Source organism: Oryctolagus cuniculus, chromosome 1 (assembly GCF_051225735.1).
Source record: "Oryctolagus cuniculus isolate XC-2025 breed Fujian yellow rabbit chromosome 1, ASM5122573v1, whole genome shotgun sequence".
NCBI lineage: Eukaryota > Metazoa > Chordata > Mammalia > Lagomorpha > Leporidae > Oryctolagus > Oryctolagus cuniculus.
In genome coordinates, this window is record NC_142867.1 from 167005912 (window position 1) to 167018528 (window position 12617).

At 43.2% G+C, this 12617-nt stretch overlaps 1 long non-coding RNA gene across 1 annotated transcript in view; it reads left to right on the top strand.

The window, feature by feature from the left end:
• The window catches only part of LOC138844261 (uncharacterized), a 92652-nt gene extending 80464 nt beyond the window's left edge, over window positions 1-12188 (top strand). The window contains exon 3 of the long non-coding RNA XR_016237344.1: window positions 10273-12188. This is a non-coding gene — a long non-coding RNA (uncharacterized LOC138844261). The remainder of the gene's footprint in view (window positions 1-10272) is intronic.
• Window positions 12189-12617: the final 429 nt, after the last annotated feature.

The window sequence follows — 12617 nt, forward strand, 5'->3', positions numbered from 1 at the left end:
GGATTTAAAATCAATACACAAAAATCAACAGCCTTTGTTTATACAGAAAATGCCATGACTGAGAACCAACTTCTAAGATTAATCCCATTTACAGTAGCTACCACAACAATCAAATACCTTGTAATAAGGATGTCAGCCCCCTGTAAGAACACTTGGCTGAGTTGGTTGGAGGAGCCTTCTTATTTTTGCCTTCTATCAACTTCCTGCTATATGGAATGAGGAGGTGACAGGTGGTGATCTAGCAGGTGTTCTGGGTCATAAGATGGCCTTGAAAGATGGAGCTGTTTCCTACAGTTGGTAAACTGGCAAGATAGGAGCCTTGGTCCTCAATGATATGTGAAGATACCATGTTAGCCCCTGATCACCTACCTCTGATCTTGTTTGGGGTGAGAAGGAACTATATTTCTATTATATTTCAGTGATGATTATTAAATGTTTTCTTTTATAAAACTAAAAACCTTTAAATTGGCAGATAACATTATATACATTTATTATACATAAAATGATGTTTTGAAAAATACAGTGATCTTCAGAATGTTCATGAAAGAGAAAACAATGCTTTGATTTCAAACTTTTGTGCAAACTAATTTTTAATTCTATTTTCCATGAGCTTTTTTTCTTAATGTGCTTCTTTATTATTGATTCAATTTATTTGAAAGAGAGGCAGAGAGATACAGAAAGACAGAGATCTCCCATCTGCTGTTCCACTCCCCAAATGCTCAAAACAGCCAGGGCATTCCATGTGGGTGGCAGGACCCATAAAACTCAAATCATCACCTACTGCCTCCTGGGGAAGCTGGAATCAGGAGCAGAGCCACGGCTGGAACTCAGGCTATGTGCTGTGGGATGAAGGCATCCCAAGTGGCATCTTAACCACTGTGCCAAATGTCTACCCCTTCCAGGAACTTTTTGAAGTAGTCTTGTACATACGTTATGGAATAGCTAAATTTAACTAATTAACAATGCATTATCTCACAAAGTCACCATTTTGTGGTGAGAACATTCAAAATCAACTGTCTTAGCATTTTTAAAGAACACATTATTTTGGTGTTAACTAAAGTCAGTAGACCTCTTGAACTTCTAAGTAAAACTCTATTGTTTGACCAGCATTAAGTACGTCCTTCTGTGCAAATGAACCTAATTCTGACTGGCATAGATACTTAGGCTGATTCTAAGTTTTGCCCTTAGAAGATATGCTGTGGTGAACATACTTCTTCAGACATCTTTGCATGCTTGTCTGAGAAATCTTAGACTCTATTTCTAGAAGAAGAATTATCAATTGGAAGACTTCTTGATTGTTTTTCAAAATATCTCCTAATTGTGGAAGGTAGCCCTGCCACCAGGGCAACCCTTCCTGGGACGGGAGCAAATGAGGTGAGAGCCCACAAGCCTGCACATTTGCCTGAAACTCCACTCTGCTCTTCCCTTGACTAGAAGCACTGATGAGCCACAAAGTGATTTAAAAACAAAAACCAAAAAGCAATGAAATAGTTGTGCTTCAAGCCCAACAGATAGTTACTTTTAACACTTTATTTGAATGAAGTTGCAAAGCAACAGATGCAAACAAACAAGAAGTTACTATACAGGGTCCATTTCCTTCCCTGATTTTAAAATATTCTGGAATATTTTTTCCCAAAGAAACCTTTTATTTAATTAGTACAAATTAAATAAGTACAACTTTAGGAATATAGTGATTCTTCCCACCATACCCGCCCTCCCACTCCAACTCCCACCCCATCTCCTCCTCCCTCTCCTACTTCCTAGTCCCATTCTCCATTAAGATTCATTTTCAATTAACTTTATACACAGAATACCAACTCTATACTAAGTAAAGATTTCAATAATTTGCACACATATTCACAAAAAAAAATGAAAACAAGTTTTACAGTTAATTCTCATAATACAACTCATTGAGGACAGAGGTCCTGCATGGGAAGTAAGTACACAGCGACTTCTGTTGTTAATTTAACATTAACACTCTTATGTATGACATCAGTGACCAGTGGAGCTTGACATGAGCTGCCAAGGCTATGGAAACCTTTTGAATCCACAAACTTTGTCAGTATTTGGACAAGGCCATAAGCAAATTGGGAGTTATCTCCTTCCTTCAAAGAAAAGTACGTCCTTCTTTGATGGCCCCTTCTTTCCACTGAGGTCTCTCTCACAGAGATCCTTCATGTAGAACATTCTTTTGCCACTGTCTTGGCTTTCTATGTGCATAGTTGGTTTTGTGTTTTTTTTTTTTTTTCAGGTAGTGTTAGAGAGAGAGAGAAAGATCTTCCTTCCATTGGTTCACCCTCCCTCCCCCCCAAATGGCCGCCACGGGTGGTGCTGCGCTGATCCGAAGCCAGGAGCCAGGTGCTTCTTCCTGGTCTCCCATACAGATGCAGGGGCCCAAGGACTTGGACCATCCTCCACTGCCCTCCCGGGCCACAGCAGAGAGCTGGACTGGAAGAGGAGCAACTGGGACTAGAACCTGGCGCCCATATGGGATGCCAGCACCACAGGCAGAGGATTAACCAAGTGAACCACAGTGCCATCTCCCATGCATAGCTTTTGTAACGTGATTTTTTTCATGAACTTTTTGAAGATCCTATGTATGCGCAGATTTCAAAACTTTTTTGCACAAAACAAGCACCATTTAATTCCTTTTCCACAAGATTTTTGAAATGTCTTCATATTGTCCTTTACATAGCCATGCATGCTTTATGTTTCTGTGTGGGAGCAAACTGTTGAAATCTTTACTTAATGTATGCTAAACTGATCTTCTGTGTGGGGAGCAACTCGGACTAGACTAAGTTACTGGAATTAAGACTTATTCTATGCATCTGCTCTCCCACAATATGGCGCTGAGAAGGGAGAAACAGCTTCTACGCAGCTGCCTCCAGTTCAACCAATAAACTGTAGGACCTGCTCCTGATTGGAGGAGAGCAGCGTACTCGGCGTGTGGGTAACAGAGTTGGGATTGGTGGAAGAGGACTATAAAGGAGGAGAGAGACAACATGCACCAGGAACATCTAAGGGGAACATCTGAAGGAACACCTGTGCAGCCCCCGAGAGAGCCGGCCGGTGGTGTGCCACTCCCCCGCGGAAGTGGGGAATGTGACAGGGGGAACCGCCCTTCCACGAAGGTGGAAGGGTCAGTAGCCAACCCGGGAAGAACCAGCAGCAAACCCGGGGAGGGCTGAGCAGACAAAAGTACAGCACAGGGTCCTGTGTCGTTCCTCCACGAAGAGGGGGAGTGACATAATGGTGCCGTGACTCGGATATGAAGCCTAGGCAGGGTTTTGTGTCGTTCCTCCATGAAGAGGGGGAGCGACATAATGGTGCCGTGACTCGGATAGGAAACCTAGGAGGGAAGAAACGGGAAGAAGTGGAAAATACCGGAGAGAGAGACTAGCAAAGAGCCTAGGGAAAAGCCGGACGGAAAAGGTGCCGGAAGAAGCTATCGAAAGCCTAGGCATAGACTCGGATACGGACTGTGGGAAAGAAGTTAGGATTTAAAGTGAAAGCAAGAAGAAACTTAGACTCAGATACGGACTGCAGGTTGAAAGTGAAAGTGAAACCTATAAGAAACTTAGACTTGGATACGGACTGTGGGGAGAGGCCAGGAGAAATGAGGGAGGAATATTGTTGGAAGAAAACTTAGGGAAACATACCGGGTAGAGAAAAATGTTAGGGAGGATGAAGCCGCGAGTGCAGGCCGAGGCGGAGATGTAAGCCAGCTTGGAATTCTTCAAGTCAGCCCGGGGAGCAAAAGGCGAAAATCTGGAACCAGAGGCAGAGACGTGGGCCGCCAGGTTGGAATTCGCCAGGTTAGTCTGGGGAACTTGGACTGAATGCCGGCGGCGGAAACGTGAGCTACGCTGTGTGATTCGCGGAAGCCGCCGCGTGCAGAGAGAGCACGGGGCATGAATAGATAGGGAACCCAGGGCTGGCGCGAGGCCGTGGTGCGGGCGCGAAGGGCGTGGAGACCGCGGAGTGTGCGCGTGAAGCCGAGCCGCGCAGAACCGGGAGCCCACCGCAGGGCGGGCACCGGGCAGCCGCGCAGATGAGAGAAGCGCGGGCTGAAGCGGCTCAGAGCCGGGAAGCCGCCGAGAAGCAGCCTCGGGGCGGGTGCCGGGAAGCCGCAGGGATAAGAGAAACAGAAATTTAGAAGTAAAATGAGAGAAATAGGAATGCTGGCAAATAGAAGTAAAATAGGAGAAATAGGAATGCCCGGAGGTAGAGAAATAGGGAAAAATAAGGCCTCCCCACAACACGGCAATGAGAGAGCTTGGATTTGGTCTGCCTGATTAGTAAGATGATAAGCACCTGCAGGCGGCTAGCAGCTTATGCACTGCAGGTCATCGAAGACAGGCACGTTATCAACACCAATAAGTCTCCCCACAAGATGGCAATGGTAGGGCTTGGATTTGGTTTGCCTGATTGGTAGGGCTTGTAAGCACCTGCAGGCAGTTCTAGCAGAGCAGAGCATGCGCTGCAGGGCACCGAACACAGGCACGCATCAGCGCCTAAAAACCTCCTCACAACATGGCGAAGAGAGGACCTGGATTCGGTTTGCCTGATTGGTAGGGCTTGTAAGCACCTGTGGGCAACTCTAGCAAGCAGAGCAGAGTGTGTGCCGCGGGGCACCGAAGACAGGCACGTATCAATGCCAAAAATAAAAAGAAAGGGGGATCTGTGGGGAGCAACTCGGACTAGACTAAGTTACTGGAATTAAGACTTATTCTATGCATCTGCTCTCCCACAATATGGCGCTGAGAAGGGAGAAACAGCTTCTACGCAGCTGCCTCCAGTTCAACCAATAAACTGTAGGACCTGCTCCTGGTTGGAGGAGAGCAGCGTACTTGGCATGTGGATAGCAGAGTTGGGATTGGTGGAAGAGGACTATAAAGGAGGAGAGAGACAACATGCACCAGGAACATCTAAGGGGAACATCTGAAGGAACACCTGTGCAGCCCCCGAGAGAGCCGGCCGGCGGTGTGCCACTCCCCCGCGGAAGTGGGGAATGTGGCAGGGGGAACCGCCCTTCCACGAAGGTGGAAGGGTCAGTAGCCAACCCGGGAAGAACCAGCAGCAAACCTGGGGAGGGCCGAGCAGACGAAAGAACAGCACAGGGTCCTGTGTCGTTCCTCCACGAAGAGGGGGAGCAACACTTCTGTATATAAAGAGAATCGAAAATGAAAAAAAAAAGTATTCAAAAATCTTTTAAGAATACTTCTTAAATTAACCACCATCATTGTCTCTGGGAAAGGGATGAAATAGAGCGAGACACACAGAATTCTGAATTTAATCTGTAATATTTTACATTTTAACTAAAAAAGAGACTAAAAGTAAGTGCAATAAAATGTTAATGAGTAGTGGGAAAATAAGTTCTTCATCTTTGTTCATACTGTTCTGTATTTTGTTAATTTCCTAAGTGGAAGAAATAAACAAGAAATCAATCAAGGGGCTGGCATTGTACCATAGCAGATTAAGCTCTTTCCTGCAATGCCAGCATCTCTTATGGGGCTGGTTCAAGTCTTGACTCTTCCATTTCCAATCCAGCTCCCAACATGCCTGGTAAAGCAACGGAGAATGGCCCAAGTGCCTGAGCCTCTGCACCCATGTGGGAGACCTGGGAGAAACTCCTGGCTCCTGACATCAGCCTGTCCCAGCCTAGCCATTTAAGGAATAAACCTGCAGATGGGACATCTGTCTCTCTCCCTCTCTCTAACTGTCCTTCAAATAAATAAATATATCTTTTTTAAAAAGAACAGTGAGACATTGGAGGGTGAGGGGAGATACTTGAAAAAGTATCTCATAAAACGCTGATCAGTGTTTAAGCTTATAATAAAGTATCAGAATATATCCTGAAAACACAGAAATGCTTGTCTTGAACAATTCTTTATTACTCTGTACAAGAGTGAAAAATGGACTTTCTACTTAATTGTTCAGAATTAGCAGAATTTTCATGGACAAAAAGAGCAAAGGAATATGTGATCTGAGTTGCCAAATGACAGGCATCAAATGAGAATGAATGATATTGTTCTGAAAATTTATATATGGTGCTCTCTTGAACTGGGGAGCATAACATAGTACCCAGAGGAATCTCTGTCACTTATTGATGAGCCTTAGATTTTTAAAATTAGTTTCTAAGCCTCTTCAAAGAATCCAATGTTATCTTTAAGCAGAAAACTGGAGCACAAAGAAGTCATTTTCAAAGAAAATTAATTCAGAGTTGTCTTTTCAAAAAAAAAAAAGGGCATGAAGATTCTTAGTTTGGAGAAAAAAATAAAACCAGTAGTGCATCTCTGAGTTGTGCTTTGGATCTAAACAGTTTGATTTGTCCCCTAGAGGGTTAATAGCTGTTCTTGGTTAAAATGCAATAGCATTTTCTAAAACCTCCTCCTCTTTATGAATTAAGTGTCCCACATAAACTTGAGCTATGGTGTTCTTGAAGTTGATAAATAGGAGATCTTTATAATTATAGAGGAAGATTATCTTGGTCCACTCTATTACCCTGTTCAAAAAAAAAAAAAAAAACTGCAGTCATTGTATTATGCTTAGTTAGCATCACTGAAGCTCAGGCAATACCCATTCATGCACTTTTGGGTGGCTGACTAGTTGTCTCAAGGTCATGTGGGGATATGGCTCAGATACAAGTGGAAACCTGAGATTGGCCTATGACTACTAAAATTACACTGGGCTTTTTGTGTAGGGTCCCTCAGTCATCTGTTTCCAGATTTTAAAAGTTCTCCACTCACCTTGAAGCCTTTTGGCCGGTGAGGGCATGGGAACACGGATGGCTGAGCCACAGTGGGGCATCTTTCAGGCAAAACCAAGGGCCTTTTCTCTGCTCCTCAATTTTAGGGCATAAAATAGTAACCAAGGAGTCATGCTTCTTACAGATGGCCATGAAAGTGGACGCTGTCTTGGGTAAGGCTTCCTCTGTGTAGAGAGATTTCTTCCTTAGCTACCTAGAGTCTTTCATTAACCTAGATTTGGTTAGAGGGAAGATGACCTAAACCAAGCAGGCCTGAAGAGTTAGGCATGGCATTGGCCAGTTCTGCTGACTCTTGTGTTTTTGTGTCGCTGGCTCAGAGAAATAACATTTTGATGTGGACACCAAAATAATGAATTGTAAAAAGTAAATATTCTCAGACAGTGGCCAAAATGAACATTCCTAGTTTGATGACCTATGGAAAGATTTCATGAACTTTAAAAGAAATGCATATCCTATGCTGCATAGAACAAGTTCTGATTTCTACACATTTAGCAAGCCTAAATTGCTACTCTCCAGGCAGAGATATGGAGTCCTTCCTGTCCTTCACAGCTCTTGCCTTAGTGGTTTATAGGCTCACTGGTTTGGTTAGGAGGTCAGTTACCTCTTTGGAAAGCTATTTCATCCTGGGGTACAGCAGCCCATCCCAAGATTCAGCTTTGTCTTTTGATCCCTGAGTGAACAAATGCAACTTGATCCAACCTCTCTGTCTCTCTCTCCAACTCTGAAAAGCCCCCTGTTTTGACATCCCTGTGCCATTGAAGGCTGAAGCTGCCAAGGCAAAGGTGATTAGACTTCAGTGCCCCACCAGCCAGACAAAACCACAGGCCGAGTGCAGACATCTGTAGCTCAGCAACCCTTCAAAGCCCCCATTGTCTCACTGCCCATGAAATTGCTTGCCATATGATCTGCTTCTGTGAAGTCTCAGATCTCTGACCTCAGGCAGCTTTCTTTAAAATATGAGAAGGTGGCGTGGGAGTTCACCAGCAGCAAAACTAATCAAGCCTATTGAGATTCAGGATTTTCAAAGTTCAGGGTCCAGGGTTTGTCTCTGGACTCAACCCAGACGAGAAATGACTAAGGACTTTCCAGAACTGCCTCTGGGCATTAGCCAGGGGGCAGTGTGTGGATTAGTGTGTTGCCAACAAAACTAAGGACTGTACTCTGATTCCTTGCCTAAGAATGTTTCTCCCAGGTTCAGCATCAAGAAAGTACCAAAAAGGGACTTTAATCTGGAGTATTCCAGAATGTTCTAGAGATGACCCTCCCCCAAACCATACCATGGAGTAGCTCTCAGTGGTGTATCCTGGGGCCTGCTATCCCCTGCCTGGAAGAGTACCTTCTGAATCCTATGCGCTGTACTGAAGATAGTGCCTATAGCTGTTGAGTTGCTTTTGTTTCTCACAGTCTGCTCTGTACCATTTCAGGAAAACTACTATAAGTCAAGAGGGCTTTAGGAAAGAGTCATGCCAGACCTGCACCCAGACAATGGCAAGCCAAGATTTATGGAATCAGATGCACCGAGTGAAACTCAGAGGGCTCTCTTGGGCCAAACCTCCTAACATTTCTTTTTAAAACAGGGTATCTCTCTTCATGCTGGTGGGGCGGAGGATCCAACACCCTATTAACAGGCAGACTCTCCTGCTTGAGTGAATGGGTGATTTTTTTCCTTTTGCAACAGTGAACCAGGAGTATATGCTCCAGCCTGGAATCTCACCTTCTGTGGCTAATTTTGCCTAAGATATCTGCTTACCTTCCAGAATCCATCTGCTACAACTTGGGTCAAAAATCCAGTGAATGAAATTATCTCAGACATGTAGGCACAGTCACACTTATTTCAAACAATGCACTCTCACCATGGTATTGGGGCTAGGGGCACAACTCCTCTTGGCAGCACTGGGGTGATGCATACATATCTGTGAAGTTCATGGTCCAATATCCTTCTCCCTCTAGGAAGATATGCCAACTCAAATGTCATCTTGCAGTGTCATTCCTTAGAGCTAAGGGGTTGTCATTGTCAAGAGTTTCTTTAGTGGTAGCAGACTTGAAAAGTGCCCTGGCTTTGGCGTTAGCCAGATCTGGATCACAATGCAAACTCTGACACTTACCAACTGTGTGACCATGTGTAACCTCTCCGAACCTCAGATTGGCCTTTTGAAAAATACAGCAGGGGCCACGCTGTGGCCAGGCAGGTAAAGCCGCCACTTGAGTGCCCGCATCCCATATGGGTGCCAGTTTGAGTCTTGGCTACTCCACTTCCAATCCAGCTCTCTGCTATGGCTTAAGTCCTTGGGCCCCTGCACCCACATCGGAGACCAGAAGCTCCTGGCTCCTAGCTTTGGATCAGCTCAACTCTAGCTGTTGTGACCATCTGGGGAGTGAACCAACGGATGAAAGATATCTCTCTCTCTCTCTCTGCCTCTACTCTCTCTGTGTAACTCTGACTTTCAAATAAATAAATATATCTTAAAAAAAAACACAGCAAGCTTACAGGCTTGTTCCTTCAAGGCAGGGTTCATTTGGTCAATGTCTATAGAATGTTAAACACATGCTCTGGGTCTTGTCAATACACAAGCAACTATAGCTGTCACTATGATTATTAAACACAAGCACATCTAGGAACAACATATGAATTCCTTGATATAAGATGGACTACTCTATTCTGTTTGTAATGGTACCTAGCTAACCACCACAGATAACAGCAGAATGAAATGGAGGCCAGACAATCCTAGCAATACCTCACAGCTCAGAAGGGGCAAGAAGGATCTCAGACAGGAAGGGTAAAGGGAACCAAAGACAGACTTTACCACCTTTACCGTCTGGACCCCCACCCGTATTTCATCAATCAATAGCTAGAGTTACTGACTCAGCAAAACTGCTTGTCTAACGTCATGTAGTTAATGGAGCAAGAACTGAGATGGGAACCCACATGTTCTGTTTCCAGTCCCAGGCTCTTTTCACCAAATGATGAGTGCACCCATACATTGGTGACAAAAACACTGGATCAGGAATCAAAGACTTGCTTTGCAACTAGGAAGGGGTGTGTGAGAAACTCCTGAGGGCAATGAAATGCCTGTATCTTGATTGGCATGTGCTGGTTATGGTTACATAGATGGCATAGCTGTTTATTAAAATGCATCAATTGGACAGTCAAGTCCTGTGTATTTTGTGGGATACGTATCACACTGCAGCAAAATTAACTAGTTAAAAAATTAGTTTTCTGACCCCAGTTCTGGCCAAGTTAATTCAAGTCAGCTCTGAGCTCCAACCTTCTTGTCCTTACAGTGAAGGTTTATGATGAGGCGCAGCCCAAAGTTCCTTCCAGCACAACAATATAATTTAGTAAATGGGACACGTTTCTTTCATTTAAGCCTCTGTGTTGTGCACACTGGGTTCAGCAGCAGACTCAGACTGGTGCAGAATTTATGGGGAGGAGTAGTGATGTAATGTGCAGAGGATCCAGTGCTCTAGCCACGCTTTTAAAAGCACGATTTGTTTTCCACCAGGAGCAAAATGCAACACGATTAAGCCAAGGAATGAGGATGATCTGGCTCCAGAGAAGTTGTATGTACCACCAGAGATAACAAATTCCACATGGAGAATGGAGATAATGTTTCCTGGACAATGGGAATGACTGACAGATGTTAGATGGAAGGAAACTGAAGGCACTGCCAAGTCCCACAATCAAATGTTGTTTCTCACGGTGAGGTCAAGCTGCCTCTAGTGCAGTTACTACTTTTAAAATACACAGGGAACATGGCAGATTCAGGTGAGTGCTGCAGACTTTGCAAAGAGTAAGCGATCAAAGGCCACTTATCTCATTTACAAATGAAATTTGATGACTACTAGAGCAAAAAAAATCATCAGAAATGAATTTGGAATTTGCTGATGAACCAAAAGCCGAGAAACATCAAGAGGAAGTCTTTTAAAGGTGGGATCCCAAAACCCTTTGGATGTGAAATGCAAGCCATTGTTTGCAGGATTACATGTGCAAAAGGAAGGTTAAATTGGACTCTCAAAGGAGAATATTATGCTAGCAGCTGCAGGTGACATTATTGTAATATATTAATGAGAGTTTCAAAAGATGGAATATATTCACTGGCATTAAATCAAATGGTTTCCAAAGACTAAGAATCTAAGAATGAAATCTAACATAAACCAATCTCACTGAGTATTAATGAGTTTGCTTATGCAAACAGAACAGAAATAAGAGGCCTATTTTAGTCCCAAGTTGTATTTAAAATGAGTGGGGTTTGTTCTCACTTGAACTCCTTGGGGGATAATTTTGTGATAGACAACTTTGTATCAACTTGACTGAGCCACAGGGTGCCCAGATGTTTAACTTAACACTATTTTGAGTGTGCCTGTGACTTTTACTGGATGAAGCTGTTATTTGAACCAGTGAACCAAGTAGAGCAAATTGACCTCCCCAAATGGGTGGGCCCCACACAATCCAGTAGAAGCCTTGATCGAAGAGCAAAAGGCTAGGTAGGGAAAATTTCTCTCTGTGTCTGTCTTCAAGCTGAGACATCGATCTTTTGCCTTTGTACTTGGATCCAGACTCAGGTCTTACACCATCAGCTGTTCTGTTTCTCCCTGTTTTAAAACTCTCATTGGAACTGCACTGTATGCTCCTCTGGGTCTCTTGCTTGCCAACTAGATTTTGGGACTTCTCAGCCTCCGTGATCATCTGAGCCAATTCCTTATTCATCTATCTACTCACTTTCATATGAAAGTACCTTAAAAATTCCATGGGAAAATAGAATTACAAGATAAGTTTATTTTCGGGGAAAATTTTTGAAATTCAAGCATATTTTCTTTGTTATATATACTTTCCATGAACTCCATGAAGACCTCCCCCTGTAAAAATATGAATATATATATATATATATTTCCTATTAATTCTTTTCCCTAGAGAATCCCTCAAATGGTCCATTAACAAGTTTTTTTTTTGAGATTAAGTATCAAAATTTACTTGGGATATAGCCTTTGATCTAGCAATTGCAAAGATAGTTGGACATGGTTCCAACAATTAAGCATATGGATCAGTCCGCTGCATCATTCCCAGTGAGTCTGTCGGTGGGGCCTGATGCAACAAAGGTGTTCACTGTCAAATTATTTGATAGCTAATGACTGGGAACAAGGGAAATGTTTGCCATTGCAAGATGTTTTGAAAAGGTATGTTACATCTACATGGATCAGAAAATATAGATATTATATCCAGAATGACAATAGCAGTGTGTAAAGAATATTCTCATTTTTGGTAAGTGTACATACCAATTTGTGCACATACATATACACATGTGTCTGTTCATCTGTGTGTTTCTATATAGACATGCTTAGAAAATGCTTGGAAGGGCACAGAAACTGACAATACTTGATGCTGCAGAAAAATGAAGCTGATAACGAGAGTGACAAGAAATTCTTTTTCAATGTTTGTTTTTTTAAACCATGTCCTAATATTCCTTTTGTAATTTAAAAAAGCAAGACTAATACAAAGTTCATCCAACCATTTGATAATTATCATGTATTAAGCAATGTGCTAAATCCCTTCACAAATTGAATTGCTCATTGTCCCATGAAATTCTCTGTGTTGTAAGTCTTATAGTTAGTGTTGACATGATAGGTGGTAAAACACTTTTTATATTATATGCCAACACTCTTATAGGTTCTGGGGATATCTATCAATGGCCAAACAGACAAAAACATTGGCCCTCAGAGTTCTTACAGTCCACCTATTTAGATAAGAAATATTTCAGTCTAGGGCCAGAATTGTGGCACAGCTGGTTAAACTGCCACCTGTGACACTGGCAACCCATATGGACACCTTAAGTCTTGGCTGCTCCACTTT